Genomic DNA, 17037 nt, shown 5'->3' with positions numbered 1-17037 from the left:
CCCTTTATAGATGGTTGTGAGCCACCATGTGGTTGCTAGGAATTGAACTCAGGGCCTCTGGAAGAGCAGTCAGTGTTCTTAACCACTGAGCCATCTCTCCAGCCCTTATTTTAATTTTTGAAATTGATATTATTACTTTGTTAGTACTAACGATCTATCTAACTTATAGCCTTCTATGTGTGAAGAACACTATTATTAAGGTCTATTCTCAGCCTAATTGTGTTTTTATGACTGCATTAAATATAGTATTATACTTCTTTATGGCTTTAATTAGCCACTTTCCAATGATTATGTTGAACGTCTTTGCTTTAATTTAATATTTAATTTAATTATTTTTAATTTAATTTATCTTTTTTGGTGAATTGCTTCAATATTTTTTCTTATTGTTCAACTTTTATAGTTCTGTGTTCCTATTCTGGATTTAGTCCTTTGTCAGATGTATATTACAAGTGTTTTCTTTATTCTTATAATGTTTCTCTTACTTACATTGATAGTTCACTGACAAAAGAAAAGTTTTCAATTTCAGTAGGTCCTGCTTATCATTTCTGAATGTGTTATGATTTTGATGTCATTTCTAAGACTGATTTGCTGGTAATATTTTTTCTTTTCTATTTTCTTTTAAAACTTTTATGAATTTATTTTAATGTACATCTGTAATATAGTAATATATATATATATATATATATATATATATATATATATGTATGTATGTATTTTATCTATCTACATGTATGCTCATGTGCATTGCCAAGGACCAGCCTAGATTTGGAGAGGCCTTCTGAGAAAGGGGTATCTAGGAACAACAAAAGAACGACTCCAAGTCAAATTGTGGGTCCAAGCTGATGATCTGTGTTCTGCTTGATACAGCTTTTCAAGTCTGCTTCTATGTTCTGCTTTCTGGAGATTTCTTCATCTATGTTCTGCTTGCTTGCTATTCTAACAGGTCTCTGTCCATGTCCTGCTTGCTTGTGTTTGTGTGTTTGTGTGTGTGTGTGTGTGTGTGTCTGTGTCTCTGTGTGTGTGTGTTTGTGTGTGTGTCTGTGACTCTGTCTGTCTGTCTGTCTGTCTGTCTGTGTCTCTGTTCTCCAAACAGCTCTCTCCTTTTATCCTAAAAAATTCTCTGGATAGCTCATGTCCTGAAGAGTACAGGTCCAGTCTTTTATTTTACATATCAATCCAGTTACTTACTCCAGGTTTTCCTTTTGATTATCTTATGAATCAACATCCCTTGACCCTAGTCCTTCGATTCTTGGAAGACAGCAAGCATATATTTTTTTCTTAACATCGCAAAAGAATTCAGATGTCTGCCTGCCTTTGTTAAGCACAGATGATAAGCTAGTTGGGTAGGACCCTGCCCTGAAATTACCATTTCCACCATACCTGGATTTGCAAGTCCCTGTATCCCAGGCTGACTTTGAACTCAGGAATCTGCCTGCATTTGTATCTGCCTGTCTTTGTATCTTTCTGACAAGCTATCTCATAGTGTAGCTACCTCTGTTCCTTTAGATTTGTGAAGCCTCTCATATAATTCATATTGCATCTTTATTTTTCGAATAGTTGAGAAATTATAGATTTTTGAACTCCCGTCTTTAGGGCTCTTTCCCATAGCTTTACAGGCTGTCCTGAAGGTTCCAGTGTTTACCATTTTGCTGAGACATAGCCACACCCTCAACTCCTGCACTTGTGCTGTTTCTGATTATTATGGGGTCATTAACATTAACAGAGAGGACTTTCCTCAGAAGGAGTCTTCCACTGCTAGTGGGTCCAGAAAATATGTACATTATAACACAAACAAGCCTTACACCCACAGCAGCCCTCAACACTTATGGAGGCTCACACTGATGCCCCAGCCCAGGGGCAGGAACTATGTTACTCTGACCCCACCAGGGCCACACTGGCCTAGGCAGTGCATGGTTGGTATCTGCTGATATAAAGAGGGCATTGGATTTCCTGTAACTGGTGTTACTGGATGCTCATCAGCCACCTGGTGAGTGTCTTGAGACTGAATCCGGCTCTGCAGCAAAGCAGCGGCTGCTTGTAACTACCGAGCCATCATCTGAACTTCTGTAACGGAGTTTTCCTTTTATGGAAAATAGATTCTTCTCTCACATATATATCCTGATTCTGGTTTTCCCTCCCTGTACTCCTCAGTTCCTCCCCTCCTCCTCTCCCATATGGAGCATCTCACTGCCTTTCTGTCTCATTAGGAAAGAGCAGACTTCAGAAAGATAACAACAAAACATAACAAATGTAATAAGATAAAGCAACAACTGTCATCAAAGTTTAACAAGACAAACCAACAGAAGGAAAAATGGCCAAGAGAAGCCACAAGAATCAGAGATTCACTGATTCCCACACTCAGGAATCTCATAAAAACAATAAATTGTAGCCCATAATATATACACAGAGAACCTGGTGCAAACCTGCGCAGACCCTGTGCAAGCTGTGTCAATCTCAGTGAATTTATATGAGCTTTGTTTGATAATGTTTAGATGGCCTTGTTTTTGTGATGTCCTCCATTCTCTCTGGCTCTTAGACTCATCATATCTTCTTCAGGGTTCTCTTAGTTTTGAGAGGAGGAACTTAATAGAGACATCCCATTTGGGACCAAGTGTTCCAAGGTCTCTCACTCTACATAATGTGTGGCCGTGGGTCTCTCTATTTGTTCCCATCTGCTACAGTAGGAAGCTTCTCTGGTGATGACAGAACAAGGCACTGATCTATGAGTACAGCAGAATATCTCTTTTGTTTGCCTTTTGGACGAGTAGCATTTGGTTTTACCCTGGTCCTTGGGCTAGCTAACTTCTGGATCTTGGTCCCCAAGCAGTGTTGGGTATGGGTTTCTTGTGGAGTGGACCCTAAATTAAATCATATCACCCTCACAAGCTTTGTACTACCACTGCTCTAGTGGATCTTGAAGATAGCATAGACTTATAGACCAAAGGTTTGCAGCTGGCTTTATGTAGCCTGCAGAGTACACTCTAGGACACAGGTGCAAGAAAGGGGACACGTGAAGACTCTATGTAGGCACCAGCCAGACTTCTCCATGTTCAATGAGTTATGTAGGTGTTGTATTCAGAAATAGGGGCTTGCTGTCAGTTTGTGGAGAGCGACCTATTGTCTTGGCAACATCATGGGAGTTTTGGGAATTCCCATGAAACCCTGTTAGCCAGCAACACACTTAGGTGTAAGCCACTTCCATTATTAGATGCTTGGATATCAAGAGGTAGCCAGTTTTGACTCTGTCTCTCTCATTATATGATGATTTCATTTACATCATCTTCATATTTCTATATTTTAGAAAGTTTCTGCTATATTAAATTTTCATCTTATCCCTCAAATTCTCCTTAATTTTAGTCATCTCTACCTGTATTTCCTCCTTTAAATCCCTTCCTTTTTCTGCTTAATCCTCCCATTCCAGTCATTCTCATGTATCCATAACTATCTACCCTGTTTCCCTTTCCTAGTGAGATATATCTGGACCCTCCAGTCCCCTATATTTACCCTGTATGGTTATCTTTGACTTAACTGCTAATATCCATTTGTAAGTGAATATGTACCATGTTTGTCTTTCTGGGTTTGAAATAACTCACTGAGGATGAGGTTTTTCTAGTTCCATTCATTTGCCTGCAAATCTCATGATACCATCTTCTTAAATGCTGAGTAGTATTCCATTTTTTAAATGTACCACATTTTCTTTATCCAGTTTTTGTTGAGAGACATTTAGGTTGTTTCTAATTTCTTGCTTTTATTAGTGGAGCAGCAATGAACATGATAAAGCTACTATCTTTGAAACATCATTGGCGCATCTTCCTGAGGAACTGCCATATTGATTTCTATAGTAGCTGTACAAGTTTGTACTCTCACCTGCAATGAAAGAGTGTCCCCTTTACTTCACATCCCCAACAGCATGAGCTGTCATTTGTTTTATTGATCTTAGGCATTTTGAAAGGTATAAGATGAAATCTCAAAGTAGGTTTTGGTTTGCATTTCCCTGATGACTAAGGATGTTGAACATTTAAGTCTTTTAACCATTTGAGTTCCTCTTTTGATAATTTTCTGTTTAGGTCATGTCTTAGTTATGGTTTTACTGCTGTGAACAGACACTATGACTAAGGCAAGCCTTATGAAGGACAATATTTAATTGGGCTGGCTTACAGGTTCAGAGGGTCAGTCCATCATCATCAAGGTAAGAGCATGGCAGCATCCAGGCAGGCATGGTGCAGGAGAAGCTGAGAGCTCAACATCTTCATTTGAAGGCTGCTAGTAGAAGACTGACTTCCAGGCATCTATGGTGAGGGTCTTAAGCCCATGCTTAAGTGACACACCTGCTCGAATAAGGCCACACCTCCAAATATGCCACTCCCTGGGCCAAGCATATTCAAACCATGACATTCCACTTCCTGGTCCCCATAGGCTTGTTCAAACACAAGTCTGTGGGACCCCTACCTAGATATATATATATCTAGATATATATATATCTACCTATATATATATATATATATATATATATATATATATATATATATATATATATATTATGTTTATATAACATAATAAAAACGTATATTTAATCCAACTTCCAAAGTCCCCATAGTCTATAGCAGTCTTAACAAAGTTAAAAGTCCAAAGTTCAAAGTCTCTTCTGAGATTCATCCAATTGCTTTACTGTGCTCTCCAAGACAAGACAGGAAACCAGCTGGGCAAACTCCAAAAAAATCTTCATGTCTGATGTCAAAGTGGTTTTCAGATCTCCACTTCTTTTTGATTTTTGTTGACTACAACAAACTTCTTTCTCCTGGGCTGGTTCCACTCCCTGTTAGCAGCTTTCCTCAGCAGATAGCCCTTGGCTCTGGTAAATATTTTGGGGTCTCCAAGACAACTTCAATGTTATAGCTTCTTGTTTCAATGTCTGGGATCCACATATGATCTTCTGGGCTCCTCCTAAGGGCTCGTGTCACTTCTCCAGCTCTGCCCTCTGTAGCGCCCTAAGCTCAAATTGATTCACTTCACTGCCACTGCTGTTCTTGGTGATCATCCCATGGTACTGGCATCTCTAGTGCCACTGGAGTCTTCTGCTGCAACTAGGCTTCACCAATAGCCTCTTATAGTTCTCTTTATGGTGCCAAGCCTCAAATCCTTTGCATGACCCCTTTAGTCCTGGGCCATTAAATGCAACTGAGGCTGCACCTTCACCAATGGCCTTCCATGGCCTCTCACTGTGCCAAACCTCAGCTGTTCTTCATGACCCCTTCATGCCTTCAAAACCAGTAACACCTGGGTGACTCTTACATATTACCAAGTCCAGCTGCAGCACAAGGCTATCTCTGGAACACAGCTTCTTCATGCTTTCAGAAAAAGCTTCCAGAAAATTTCATCTCATTGATGCTGGTCTCTTCTTAATCACTGCTAATTTCTTAGCTCCAGCTAACCAGCTTTGATTTTCCCAGTAGTCTCCTATTCCTCTTGAATGTTAAGTCAGAGACACATGGCTGAAGCTGCCAAGTTCAGCTTCTTCTGGAGCTGGAAAATGCCCCCCCCCCCCCTTGTTGTATTACATTATCACCAGCTTACTGTTTTCTATCTCCTTCATTGCCTAAGCTTGGCTGTCTTGGAACTTGTTCCATAGACTGACTTTGAACTCAGAGATCTGCTTGTCTTTGCCTCCTGGGATTAAAGGTTTGTACTGGACCTAAACTTAGCTGGGTGGGCACTTGCCCCAAGGCCACTACTTCCTTAATTCAGTTTAACATCCTTGAACATAGGATTCAGTTCCATTTACTTCCTGGTGTCCCTTTAATACTTGAACCATATATTTTGTATTTTTCCTTTCTCAACTTGCTGCTTTTCATTAAAATGCTCTTCATAAGAGTGAACTTTAGTAACCACACCACAGAATTTACACCAGGCTGTTTGAGACTTCCTTTTTCAAAGTAATTAATCTAAATCTCTTCACCTTAGCCTCATTCAGACTCTTCCGACAAGGGCAAAAAGCAGCCACATTTTCCCCTAAAATACCACAAAAACAGTCAATGGCCACATACTGAAATTCTTCTCCATTGGGCCAGGTTAGCACACTTCACATCACTCTCAGCAACAAAGTCTTCCATATTGCCACAAGATAGCACATTAAGCCCCACTTAAAGCATTCCATTGCTTTCCAAATCCAAAGTCACAAAATCCACATTCTTCCAAACAAAAGCATGGTCAGGCCTATCATAGCAATACCCGAGTCCCTGGTACAAGATTCTGTCATAGTTACGGTTTTACTGCTGTGAACAGACACCATGACCAAGGCAAGCCTTATAAAGAACATTTAATTGGGCCTGGCTTACAGGTTCAGAGGTTCAGTCCATTATCATCAAGGTAACAGCATGGCAGCATCCAGGCAGGCATGGTGCAAGCAAAGCTGAGAGTTCAGCATTTTCATCTGAAGGCTGCTAGTGGAGACTGACTTCTAAGCAGCTAGGGTGAGGGTCTTAAGCCTATTCCCACAGTGACACACCTACTTCAGCAAGGCCATACCTCCAAACAGTGCCATTTCCTGGGCCAAGGATATTCAAACCATGACAGGTCTGTACCCCATTTTTAGATTATTTGTTTTTTTGGTTTTTGAGTTTTTAATATATATTGGATGTTAGCCCACTATAGTTGTGTAGTTTTCTCAATCTCTAGGCTTCTGCTTTGTTCAAACCACAGTGTCTTTTGTGTGCAGTGCCTCTCATGAGGTCCCATTTTTTAATTTTTGATCTTAGTGCTAATGATGTTCTGTTCAGAAAGTCTTCTGAGCGATGAGTGCATTTGACATTTGTGTATAAAAGGGCTCCTGATTTTTGTGATTTAATTTTCATCTAGCTACTGTTTATCAGCTGTTGAAGTTCCTTGATGAAATTTTAAGGGCACCTTATCTATACCATTATATCATTTGGTAATAAAGACATTAAACTTCTTCCTTTTCAGTTTATATTCCCTGATCTCCTGCAGTTGTTTACTGCTGTCACTAGAACTTCAGGAACCATATTGAATAGATATGGAAAGAGTGGACAAGGTTCACTTGTTCCTGATTTTCGTGGAATTGCTTTGAGTTCCTCTCCATTTAAGCTAATGTTGGCTACTGGCTTGGTGTAAGCTGTTTATTATGTTTAGGTATGTACCTTGTATCTATGATCTTCTCAGGACTTTTATCATCAAAGGATGTTAGATTTTTTTTAAAGGTCTTCTCTGCATCTAATGAGATGATCGTTGGATTTTGTCTTTTGGCTTGTTTAGTGCATTACATTTTTCAATTTAAGCATGTTTAACCATTCCTGGATATGGAATGGAGCCTACCTCGATCATATGTATGATCTTTTTGATGTGTTCTTGGATTTGATTTGCAAGAATTTTATTGAGAATTTTTGTTATCGATGTCTATAAGAGAAATTGGTCTGTAATTTTCTTTCTTTCTTTGGTCTTTATGTGGTTTGGTATATGCTTAACTCTATCCTCATAAAATAAATTTGGCAATGTTTCTTCTGTTTCTATATTGTGGAACAATTTGAGGAGTATTGGCATTAACACTTCATCGAAAGTCTGGTAGAATTCTACAGGAAAACTATCTGGCCCTGCCTTTTTGATTTAACTTTGGTAAGTGGTATGTATTGAGAAAAGTATTTTTTTAAATTTTCCAATTTGGTGGAGTAGGTTTCAAAGTATGTTCTTAGGATTCTCAGGATTTACTTGTTGGTGTTTGTTATATCCTCCTTTCTATATCTAGTTTTTTAAAATTTGGATTTTCTCACTTTGCCTTTTAGTTAATCCTGTTTGGATATATTGTGTATTTATTTTCATTCAATTATAGAAAGTCCTAGGTTTTTACCTTAATTTTTGTCTTGACCTTTTTTTTTTTTTTTATTCAATGGTGAGTTTTTTCCGTACCCATGAGCTTTTTCTTGTTTTTTTTATTGTTGATATCCAGCTTGGTAGATACTCATGGTAGTCAGATAGGATGCAAGGTGTCACTTGTATCTGTTGAGACTTGCTTTGCATCCAAGTTATGTGGTCATTTTGGAGAAGGTTCCCTGAGGTTCTGAGAAGAGGGCATATTCTTTGTGTTTGGGTAAAACATTTTGCAACTGTCTGTTGGGACCATTTGGTTTATAATGTCTGTTAGCGCCAGCGTTTCTCTGGTTTTGTCTGAATAGCATGTCCATTGGTGAGACTAGGTATTGAAGTCTCCCAGTATCAGTGTGTGAGAGTCAATATGTGATTTAAAGTGTAGTACTGTTTTTTTGTTTGTTTGTTTGTTTGTTTTTAAAGAGTTTTTAAAAGTAAGTTATCCCACTAGGGATGGCTATAGATTATCCAACAAAACCCAAAATACCATGCATCAGAAACTCTTTTGAGTCGTTGATCTGAAGTCCAAGAGCAATGCAGACTGTTGCTACTGCTCTTGGTTGCTTCCAACTGGTTGAAGGTCCCTATTGTTGAAGACACCATACACTTCAGATGCAAGATACTGGGGATTATATAGCAAGTATGCTATGAGTGTTTTGTTTTTAATTCTTCATACATCAGTACATTTCTTAGGAAAGAAAAGTGATCTTTTTTGGCAGCAACACAGAAGCACCAACTGTCTGCTGTTACACTTGATTTTACAGAATTTAAAAATTGTCTTTATTAAGAACATTAAAACATAACTAATAAAACATGACTCAAATGGGAGTCTAACTTACTGTCATTTAAATGAACTTTTAAAGGACTATTTGACGTATTTCCATTGTGGGGTAATGACCAGAGAAGACTACTTAGCAACAGGTTTAAGCCTATAGAAAGGTTTACTAACTGGACTGTTGACTACACTGGGTCTTCTGCATCCCAGTGCAGCCCCATGCTTTTCTCAGGGTCAGCTTTTAAGCACAAAAACCATGTCCTGGGTTGACATACTTCAGTTAACAGGGAACAGTTAGAAGCAGAACTACAGAAGCCTAAAAAGCAAAGTTAGTACGTTTAGAGATATTCTCAGAACTGTGGAGTTTGATGGATTAGGTCTTAGTGCTGTCTGTGTGCTGAGTTTTATGGCTTGAATGGTATTTCCATCATACAGTTTGTTGTGCTAAGGTCTCAGGTTGTTGGGGGGGGGGGGTCATTACTCTCCAGATCACCTAGATCAAATTATCAAGTGCTTTTCATAAGTCAGCGTTGGTTTAGTCTTCACAGTTAAGCAAATGAGTTAGTTGCCTTTTATTTTGAATACTTTTGGGGAAAGTAATAGCATTCTTCCTTATGGCCTGTTTATTCTTATTACTGTTTGCTGGGACTTTTTTATTTGTTTGTTTTTATTATTATTCAATTCAGTTGGCAATTTCTCTTCCTTATGTATGCCCTGAGTTGCCTGCATAGCATATCTGTGTGGTGGGCAGTTCAGCATATCTCTGACTTTTTTTGTCTTCTTTTGGCAGGGGGCTACAAGGAATGTTTTCATCAATCATATAAGTGGTTTTCTGTAGTATCACAGGGCAAAGGAGCTTAATTTAGCAGTCTAATTAGTAAGAAGTCTCCCTTCAGAGACCCATGTTTTGGTGTCATGGGTTCACAGTGCAGCTTGTGGTTCACATCTATATTGTAGATTGTTATTCTTCCATATCATGAAGGGGTCTTGGAGGTGCTTGGGTCAGGTGAGGTGAGGTGAGGCGGAGGAAACCCTGTAGTCTAGGCTTTTAGGACATTTTACTCCAGTTTGCCTGCTCAGCAGTCTCTTTGCTTGGCTGGATGTACCTCTCCTGCATCTCGGTTTTTGTCAGTTTGGATTTTTGAAAGCTGGTGATTTCCCCCATGTCAAACTTGTCAGCCATTTTCATACAACTGGTGGAATCTCTTTCCCAGCCCTCTGGTTTTTTTTTTTTTTTTTTTTTTTTTTGTTGTTGTTGTTAAATTCCCAGGAAAGCTTTACATGATTTGGTACAGAGATAATTGTAATACTGGAAGTTGGTGCAGTGGTGTAAGGCAACCTAGATTACATCCAGACTTAGTCTCAAAATACTAAAACAACACAACTATCATAGGACTAGACTTATCGATGGAGTAACTCTCACAAATAGTGTTTATTAGCTACATGGGATTGAGTTATAAGTATTTCTGTTATGGGTCTGGGGTCTGTCAGGGATTCACTTTTATAAAAGTATTTTCTTTGTTTAAAACTTAACTAATGGTCAGACTGGAGAATCCCTGACAGACCCCCAGGGACTTGAGATTTCCAAATGTATCTCCTAGCCACATTCACTGTGGGGATTATAAAGGCAAAGAATAGAAAGTTACCTTCTCTTACCTGCAACAAGAAAGCCACATTTTGTTTTGTAAATCTTGTCTATCTCCACCAAAGGAAGCTTCTGTTTACAGAAGCAGAAACAGCAGTTAACCTTATTATCTTACATTAAAAAAAAAACAAAAAAACAACTTTTGTTAAAATTGTTCAAGGTCAGGCAATTACAAAAACAGCCCTTAACATTTGGAAGTCCAATTTTGCTTTATAGTTCTCTCAAGCACAATAATGTTAAACTTTTAAACATAAAAGTTATCAACAAAATGCTAGCCAGCACATTTCAGAGTTAGAGTACGTGTAGCAAGTTGCCATGATCTATGGTGTACAGGAATCTCCCGCTGCAGGTTGTGACCCTAATGTACAGCCTGGCCTGGCAAAAAGACACAAGGTTGTGAGGTTGGAAAGAGACAGCTGTGAATCGTCTCATTGTCACGTTTGTGTCCTAGAAATCTTCCCAGGAAAGTCCTTTTAATTCCTCCCATTTTTAAACTTTGGACAAATTGAGTTAGTCTTGAATGTTATTTTCTCCCATTATTTTGAATAAGAAATGTTTTACTTGTTCAGCAAGACCAAGACAGATGTCAATAAAGAATGTATTGTTTAATGTTTCATAATATTTTATTTTTGTCCCCTTTATATGTATACAACCATAGGAAATATGTCCTTTAATTGAATTCTTGGAAGTTCCTTCTCTTAAAATATAGGCAAAGCCAGGCTGGAGAGATGACTCAGTGGTTAAGAGCACTGACTGCTCTTCCAGAGGTCCTGAGTTCAATTCCCAGCAACCACATGGTGGCTCACAACCATCTGTAATGGGGTCTAATGTCCTCTTTTGGTGTGTCTGAAGACAGTACAGTGTGTGTGTACTCATATACATAAAGTAAATAATTAAATCTTTAAAAAGATTTATTAAAAAAGTATAGGCAAAGCCTAGTGTACAGTAAAAGTCTGCTGTCAGTGTTTGGCTCTTGTGATATTATTAGAGGTCTAACAGGGTCAACTTGCTGGTTTCTTTCTTCTTTCCAAATATAGATTTAAAGTAATCAAATGTATCTGTCAAAGGTGTTTGATGTGACAATAGTGCTTGTGACAGCAAGAATGACCCACTAATGGAGACTAGTTGGCTTCAATGCTCAGCTGATTTTCCTGAACCATAGAGGACAAATTAGTGCTGCTTCTGCCCAGTACAGGATTGTCACATGTCACATTAGCTTGCACATTTGCTGAACAGAAAGAAAAGACTGATTGCCATTCTGGGAAGAAACTGGGGGACCCTTCTGAACTCTGGAAATCTGGGGATTCTTGCATCATTGATATGGTTCCAGGCAAGCCTGAGTATTTGGAGACTTTCTCTGATTATCCCCATCTAGGGTTTTTCTTTTGCTTTTTGTTTGTTTGTTTGTTTGTTTGTTTCTATTCATGATTTGAGGTAGACAATAGCCGTGAGTGTCAACAAAACAAAGGATAAGAAAGTTGCTGAGAGCTCAGTATAGTAAATGAATATTATCTGTAACACCTGCCACCACAGGCAATCAGTGGTGGCAGAATAAGCTAAAAACTCTTCTTCTCAATTGACCATTTAAGTTTAAATAGTATAAGTATATAAGTTTATATATAAGTATAGAAGTTTAAATAGTATAAGTATATAAGTTTATATATAAGTATAGAAGTTTAAATAGTATAAGTATATAAGTAAGTTTATATATAAGTATAGAAGTTTAAATAGTATAAGTATATAAGTAAGTTTATATATAAGTATAGAAGTTTAAATAGTATAAGTATATAAGTTTATATATAAGTATAGAAGTTTAAATAGTATAAGTATATAAGTAAGTTTATATATAAGTATAGAAGTTTAAATAGTATAAGTATATAAGTTTATATATAAGTATAGAAGTTTAAATAGTATAAGGCTGAAAGTGCACCATGAAATCTCCAGAATGAAAGAAAAATATTTCATGGACCAAGTTTTATATGTGTGGCAGTTTTAAATTACTACCTTCTAAATAATCATTATTTTAGTGGATCCAACTTAACCGAAAATCTGTCACAGAATTTTGATGCCCCTTAAAATCACATTTAGTTAGACACTTTTATTTCTTTGTGATTGAAATGCTATGACTGTATATATCTGTGGGGTGCAGAGTAATATTCCAGTACAAGTGTGACAAGTGGTGAGAGGATCAGAATAATTGGCGCATGCCACATCAGACATTTGTTTTTGGGACATTGAAACTTTCTTTATTACTTATTGTGAACTATTCAGTTCATTGTTGTCAGCCCTAGTTATTCAACTATGCAGTAGAACACTGAAGTTAATCTTCCTATCCAGATGTGCCACTTTACTGCACCTCTCAGCAGTTTTCTTTCTACATTCCTCCTGTTTTTCTAGGTTCTGGTAAATGCTTTCTTTTCTAATTCTTCAAGAACTTTAGCTTCCACATATAAGTAGGAACAAGCATTTTTGTCTTTTCGTGACTGACTTAATTTCACCTAATTTAGTTAATTTCACCAATGATGGCCCAAATGACCAAATTTTATTCTATGTTATGGTTGAATAATTTTATTATATATACAAGGTACATAGTGTATTTTTTATTTATAGATATTTACATTATTGTTACAAAGCTAGCCAGATGTTTGTCAGTTTCTTTATGCATTCACCCAATAGGAAGCACCTAGTTTGTTTCCCTGTTGATGTTCAGAACAGGGCTGTATAGTACATGTGGGAGTGCAGACGTCTCACAGGTCTGATTTTGTTCTCTTTAGCTGTATGAGACAGCAGAGTTCCTGTGACATATGGTGATTCTATTTTTCATTTTCTCAGATACTCCACTTTGTTTTCCGTAGTGGTTGTACTAATTTGCGATTTTACGAACAGCGTATATAATTCCTTTTCTCTAAATTTCCTTTCGCATCTGTAGTTGTCTTATTGATAGTAACCTTTTCTGATTGAGATGATACAGTGTTTTTCTTTTGCATTTCTTTGATAATAACTGATGGTTTGATGTATGTATCAGACAGAAGATGCTTTGTTATCAAGATCATCTGCATTTTGGTTTTCTTTTTTAAACACTCCAGTGAAGCAGCTCCTTGTCATTGTTTTGTTTGAGTCTTTGTTTTGGAGGAAAGCGTTCTGAATGCCTCTGTCTATACACTTGCTGAATTTTAAACTCTTTGTAATATTTTCTTGCTGCTTCTCAGCTGCCTTCATCTTTCATTCATGAGTGGTTTTTGTGCAATAATTAGATGTGCATGTGTGCACGAGTGTGTGTGTGTGTGTGTGTGTGTGTGTGTGTGAGTGTGTTCATGTATGCAGGTATGTGAGTGTGTGAAAGTCAGAGGACAACCTTGAAAGTCACCCTTAGAGAGATATCATCGACTTCCTTTGAGATAGCCTCTTTCATTGGCCTGCAGATCACCAGTTAAGCCAGACAGGCTGCTCAGCAAGTCTCAGGGATCTTCCTGCCTCGACCTCCCCAGTTCTGGGATTACAAGCTCCTGCTCTCAGAAAGTAGCATTTTGTATGGGGTCTGGAAATTGAATTTAGGTCCTCATGTTTTCAAGGCAAGTACTTTGCCACATGAGCTTTCCAGTATGTTACTTGCTTTTTATTGCAGTAGCAACTGCAAACAGGTTTGTAAAGATGTGAAATAACTACCAGGCAAGTAGTTAGTGCTAAATAGTAAATACTTGAAGTAGTAGTTCCTACAGTGTTCAATAGGTGTCACTGTTTCCCATGAAAATTTAAAATAGGAACGTTGCTTCATTGTTTGGGTATAACCTTTATACACATTTTGGAAACCATAGTTCTGAGACCATTTTTAAGTTTCTGTCTGTGTGTCTGTTTGCATCACTCTGCATATCTAAGTTATACTTAGAAAACTGTTCTTTAATTTCAGGTAAAGTCCCACTCTTACTTTCATACATGCATTAGAGAACAGCATGACAACAATATTAAGTAGATAGTTCATTGACACTAGCCACTGTCTACTCCCAAAATTCCTTATCATTTCAAACAGAAACTTTATAGTAATTTCCTAATTTTCCTCCAAGTCCTTACTAACATCTAGTCTACAAACTTCTATAAACCATATTTTCCTTTTGAAGTGTCTCATATAAGCAGACTCACAATATTATCTAGCTCTTTGTGTGACTTTTATATTTCCATCAGCAGCATATAAGTTTTTATTTTTCCCAATCCTTGCAAATGCCTGTTTTTTGTTGCTTTGTTTTTTAATGTCAGTCATTTGTGTATGAGTGACTTCTTATAGTTTTTATTTGTCTTTCTCTAATATTTGGTAATGTGAACATCTTTTAAATGAACCTTCTGTCTGGCCAAGCATACATCTTTCTTCATCATAGAAATATTTGTTCAAGACTTTTGTATTAGTATTTTGTTGTCGAATGTTATAGTGGTGTATTTTGAGAATTTTCAAGTTTGGGGGGGGGTAAACTATTCATGGTTGTTGTTGTTTTGAGACAGGGTATCTTTGTGTAACTTTAGTTGTCCTAAAACTAGCTCTGTACACCAGGGTGGCCTCAAACTCACAGGGACCTTCCTGCTTCTGCCTCTTGAGTGTTGAGCTTAAAGGTATGTACCACCATTGCTTTGTTTATTCCTGATATTTGTTCACTGACATTTGTTAATTTATTTTATGTTTACCCAGTGTTCTTATACACATTTCCCTGAAAACCAGAGAATCCCATAGTCTTTGAGGATTGTATCTGTGATGGAACACTTTCAGATTTTAGCTAGGATAGCATTCATCCTAGTCATCAGCCTTCATTGAAAGCCGAAAGACTTCTATCTGGCTGGACATGCTTCTTGTTTCTGGAATGTGTAGCTTTCTAAAGTACCTGTGTACTTGCTGGGTTCCACGTTTGTTGACTTGCCACAGCCTCTTCATTGCCCCTTCCATTACCACTTATAAGTTTTTGCCCTGGACCCTGTCACTCTGTCACAACCTTGTATTGTATAGGAGCAGTGCTTATGCTTTTCCCACATGAGTTCTGAGTTGAATGAAGCAGAAAGGAATGGTTTACATCACTACTCAGAGAGCAGGTTAGCATAGATTCCATCAGTAATTTACATCTCGGTCCAGCTTTGGTTCTTACTGTTACAGGCAAGTAGTTACTTCAGGAACAGTGGCACCACTACACAGAGAGACCATGTGAGAAGATTCAAAGGGAAATGCCATAAAACTTTCTTATATTTTTGCTTATATTTTGATCATAATCTTCCTTCCTAATTTCTTTCAGACTCCCTACCTCTTTATCCACCCAACATCATGCTTTTTTGTCCTCGCTCTCTCTTCTCTCTCTTTCTCTCTTTCTCCCCTCTCTAAAAATATTCCCCCCCCCAAATACAACACACACACACACACACACACACACACACACACACACACACACATTTAAACAAGAATAAAATCAACAGCAACCACAAAACCATCTGTTTCTGAGCTTGGGGCTTGCCCTGGAGTATAGTTGATATACCCAGTGACATACCAATAAAGAAAAGTGGTTTTCTCTTTTCTATCCAGTATCAACTGCAAATAGAGGTGATACCCATGTCCCTTCTCAGTGTTGGAAATTTTGTTGGTTTGCATGTGTATAAATCTTGTATATGCTGTCAGCTTCTGAGTGTATATGTGAATCTCTCCTTTTGTGTTTGGAAGACACTGTTTCTTCAGAGTCCGTGGAGTCATCCACTACTCCTGGCTCTTAGAATTTTTCTGCTTCCTTTTGTTCACAGATTCCCAAGCCTTGAGAAAATGGGTTTGAAGACATCCCATTTTGGTCTGAGTGCCCCAAAACTTTTTATTCTCTCCATGTTGTCCAGTTGGTGGATCTGTGTGTTAATTACCATGCAGAAGGAAGCTTCTCTGATGAGAGTTGGATAATGTTCTGACACATGGGCATAGCAATATGCCAGTAGGAGTCACTTTATTGTTATGTTCCTACAGTAGAATAATGGTAGAAGGTTTTCCCCTAGGAACCGTGACTTATCTAGTCTGAAGTTCTTGGTCACTTTAGTGGTTTTAGGTATGAGTGCCTATATGGAACACTGTTATACCAGAATGTCTTACAGGAATGTTGTTGTTGGAGGTTTCGAGGCTTGTAGATGGACGGTGCTGCTGATTGTTCATCTCCTCTAGTGGGATCCAGAGCACCTTACAACATGATGGACACTAGGCAATAGGGCTGAAACTTCTAGTTCATCTCCTCTAGTGGGATCCTGAGCACCTTACAGCATGATGGACACTAGGCAATAGGGCTGAAACTTCTAGTTCATCTCCTGTAGTGGGATCCAGAGCACCTTACAGCATGATGGACACTAGGCAATAGGGCTGAAACTTCTAGTTCATCTCCTCTAGTGGGATCCAGACCACCTTACAGCATGATGGACACTAGGCAATAGGGCTCAAACTTCTAGTTGGGTACCAGCTCAATTTCCCTATGTTCAATGATAAAAGTAAATGGTGTTTTCAGAAATAAGGCTTTACCATCAGGTTGTAAAGAGTTATGAGTAGCCTTGGCAATGGCCTTGGTTGTAGTCTGCAGTTTGGGGAAGTCAATGAGACCCCTTTGGCTAGCTATTCAGCAAGCTCTAACCCATTCCTAACACTGAAAGTTTTAAGTGGTGGCATTGATGTCTTGTTGGGGCATTGTCTCCTCACTTCCCCAGTAAATGATGACCCCATTTAAATTCCTTTCATATGTGTGTGTGTGTT

The 17037-nt window shown here is 38.2% G+C and overlaps 1 protein-coding gene and 1 pseudogene across 4 annotated transcripts in view; one reads left to right on the top strand and one right to left on the bottom strand.

The window, feature by feature from the left end:
• The window catches only part of Mipol1 (mirror-image polydactyly 1), a 281225-nt gene that overhangs the window by 17920 nt on the left and 246268 nt on the right, over positions 1–17037 (top strand). The window lies entirely within an intron of this gene.
• LOC117716934 (thymosin beta-10 pseudogene) lies at positions 9667–9873 on the bottom strand (annotated as a pseudogene).

The sequence above is a fragment of the Arvicanthis niloticus genome, chromosome 11, assembly GCF_011762505.2.
Source record: "Arvicanthis niloticus isolate mArvNil1 chromosome 11, mArvNil1.pat.X, whole genome shotgun sequence".
Lineage (NCBI taxonomy): Eukaryota > Metazoa > Chordata > Mammalia > Rodentia > Muridae > Arvicanthis > Arvicanthis niloticus.
This window is presented reverse-complemented; position numbering and strand designations above follow the sequence as displayed.